Raw genomic sequence first — 3,884 nt, forward strand, 5'->3', positions numbered from 1 at the left:
CAGGCGCGTAACTTAAGACTGCTGCTTTAAATAAATACAGCACACAGACACAGAAACATTTTCACCATGAGGAAATTAACTTTTGTATCTTCAGCTTCAAACCTACAAATCTGTAAAGTTCTTATTGGTTTTTATTTTCTTTATTTAATTGTTTATTTGCCTTCTGTTATTTGACTGTGAAGCACTTTGGGACTGGTGTCTGAGAAAGGTGCTAAATAAACTTTGCTTGCCAACATATTCCAACATATATTAAGACGGATGACGTTTTCTCAGTCTAAATGCAAACAAACAGCAGCACATTTGATAAAGATAATTACATCTTTTTATTTATTTAAAAACATGTTTTATACATGAGGAAGTTACAGGGAGGTTGTACAGATAGCTACTGACAAGCCTTCAGCACTGCAGCTGCATCCTGAGCATACTTTGTGAAGACGTCACGTCTTCAAAACCCCTAACCCTCTATGAATGAGGGGATCTCTCGTCGGGTGCGGTGGCGCGCGCCTGTAATCCAAGCTACCGGGAGGCTGAGGCTGGAGGATCGTTTTAGCTCAGGAGCTCTGAGCTGCAGCGGACTATGTCGATCGGGTGTCCGCACTAAGTTCGGTATCGATATGGTGCTCCTGGGGGAGCCCGGGACCACCAGGTCGTCTAAGGAGGGGTGCACCGGCCCAGGTCGGAAACGGAGCAGGTCAAAGCCCCCGTGCCGCTCAGTAGTGGGCTCGCGTCTGTGAATAGACGCTGTAGTGCAGCCTGAGTAATACAGCGGGACCCGGTCTTTTTACACTCTGCATACTGGCAAACAAACACACACGCTCAACATCAACGTGTCTACATGTTACAACAGCTTCAGCACTGCTCACTTAGTTTCTTGTTTCCATGAAAACCTGCACAAAGCAGCTGTGTTTGTTTGTTTGTCCTACAGCGCCTCCTAAATTCACCATTAAATATTCACTTCAACAAATTTCAATTGATGTTGACTTACAAGGGTATTCTTGTAATTCTTCAACATCGAAACATGGGGCAGGCAATACCCTTTCTGTGATATCATATTTGTTTAATTACAAGGATGCTAAATACATAATACACTTTTAGCATAGAATAAAATGGCCATGTGTTTCGGCGATGGCCTTGTCCAGTAACTCGCCTTATCGGCCCAAATTCAGAAAATGTTTAGAGCCCCAAACGCTACAAGTGTACCGAGTTTCATGCTTTGAAGATGTTGCACATGTTTCTCCCATATCATCCAGACTATTGCTTTCATCCTCTTTTTAAGTTTATTTAAAAGCACAGGTTAAAATTACGTTTCATAGTCGTTTCGGATTCATTAAACTAACAAATACCCCTTTCCACCAAACAGTTCGTTTCAAGCAAGCTATCATTAGCTAGATGAATGTTTGTAGTGCCATTCAGACTAATAGTAGTAAATATAATCATATCATATTAAACGTATCACAGTAAAACATTAATTTCGCTGTCAAATTCAAGACAACAGAATTGTTCTATGAAATTGAACAAATAAGTTGATTCACATTCAATACTCACACTTCGGTCGTCAGCCATGTTCTTGATAAAATGCGGTCTTTAGCTATCCAATGCACTAGGTGGTGCTTTCGCAAACTACAAGGGTCCTAGAATTGCGGTCCTGAATCTGCAGCCTCCGGCTCTGCAGACAAATGCTACTCCTGTGACTCCTGTCACTGTGTCAGTGCACCTCCTCCAGAGTGTAATTCACAATGAAAATAAAGTCAAACAACAATTTAAACATTGAATGACAATATTTCAAAGTGAGCAGTTAAAGCAAATTAATATAAACCGATAACATAAACGAGGTAAACATCCTCTAATGTAGGGCTCCACTCTGTGTCACTGGACACGAGTGGCCTGACTAAGCCTGATGACTGCTGGCTGCAGGAAATGAACCTGGGGCAGGTGTGAGTGTTCTGAGGAAACCTTTTCACACTGTGCTGTTTTTATATGCAAAGACAGAAGTGTGATTTATTCTTTGACAAGTTGTTAAAGTGTTTAAAGGTCTTGTTTCTGTGAGTGTGGGAGTGAAAAACAACACAATGATTTACTATAATATCAATAAAATGAAGACTAACATCACCGCTGCTCTCTGTCCTCTCCCAGTCATTGAATACTTTGGTTAGTTAGTACTCTCTGAGGATGCTTCAAAGTCACTTTCTGCTCATGTCAGCTCTCCTGTCTAAAACTGTTTGTGTTCACACCTCTCTCATTTGTGCGAGTTATCTGCGTGTGCGACGGTTGTAAAGGTGTAAAAACATCAAAACAATGTGAAGAAACAAGACGACAAAGAATGAAGAATGGAAAGACATGCAGCAGAAAGTAACAATAGTTACATTCAATCCATCACGTTCATTTGTCACATGTAGACACAATCACAGTGATGTAATACATACAGTGCACACGTTTAATGCACAGCTAATGTGCTGTATATCACGTCCTCATGTTGAGCTTGATCCTGTTGGAGAACAAAACAAGATGTTGTAATATGAATGAATATGTGGCTCATTTCAATACAACAGAGATATTAGATATCCTTCTGTAAAGGCACAGTGTTCTGCAGAGGGACAGAACAGACTGACACATATCTTGATATAACTGTGTTTAGTTACCTTGTTGAAAGTGTGTCTCACATGCCTAACAGCACTGTAAGTTACTTCATCTTCAGCCTGTGAAGCAGCAAAACAAACATCAGAGGGGTGAAAATAAACAGTGTCGTCCTGCAGCAACACAGGGTCTTAAAGTGTTTCCTGAAATGCAGCTGTTAAAATGTGTCTGTATTTATGCGTTGTCAAAAAACAGGTGGATTTGTGGGTTTAACCACCACTGACCAAATGTTGTTCCTCAGGTCAAAAAGAGTCAATTACATGTAATAGAAACGTTTGTAATGAGCCTGCAGTGTTTGTCTTTTTCTGCTCATAATTGTTCAGTGTTAAAGAGCATCTGCAGATAATTAATGGTTCCTGATGAAGGCACAATGCTGCAGTGTAAACAGAAGAAACCATGATGGCAAAAAAACAAACCAAATGATCATTATATCTCACCGCTGATGGTTGTTCGTTTGTCCGCTCTAAAAGTGAAACAGTAAAAACTCTTAAAGCTGAACACAATCAAAGTATTCAACAACTAAATCTTTTACAATTAGGTTTAAAAAGTTCAGATTATTCTCACTGTGTCTTCTCAGAATAAAGCAGACGATGGAGGCCGTAATGATGATCGACAGACTCAGAGGAATGATGACAGTCAGCGGGTGAATGGAAGCACTGCAGCCGTTTTGAACACACCAACGCAAAGACACACAGAAAGATGTTCTCAGTGCAAAACAGAATAATGATCAAAGTTAACCACAGTGAGGCGACTGACCTGCGGGATACAGCATGAACTGTGGTGTGTTCTTCATACGCCAAGACAGACGTGTGAGTCACAGGCTGACAACTGCTTGAAAAGGTATTTAGACCTGTGGTTGCTATGGGAAACAACACAATAAATAAGGTAAGCACACAACAAGAATCAATTATAATATCACTTCTATATTACAATAGTAATGTCTTAATCACTATAACTGGACTTATAGACTAAACATCTAAAAGCATCAAACCTGAAATTTAAAACTAATTAAACATGTTGTCAGTAAACATCACACTGAGACGTTCAATATCACATTTTAGACTTGCCAGGTATGTTAATTAACTGGCTGCATGTTGCAAAGTCCAACAACATTTTATAACCTTGTGCTCATCTGTACTGTTGGTCAGTATTATGGTACTTACTGTTGCTGAGTCTCTCTTGAACAGTTACATGCACTGGTATCTGTAGGCCTCCTTTATCACAGAAGTACCAGCCGCTGCTCTGTGTCC

Source organism: Semicossyphus pulcher, unplaced genomic scaffold (genome assembly GCF_022749685.1).
Source record: "Semicossyphus pulcher isolate SPU_LCO1_2020_fin unplaced genomic scaffold, fSemPul1.0.p SCAF_16, whole genome shotgun sequence".
NCBI lineage: Eukaryota > Metazoa > Chordata > Actinopteri > Labriformes > Labridae > Semicossyphus > Semicossyphus pulcher.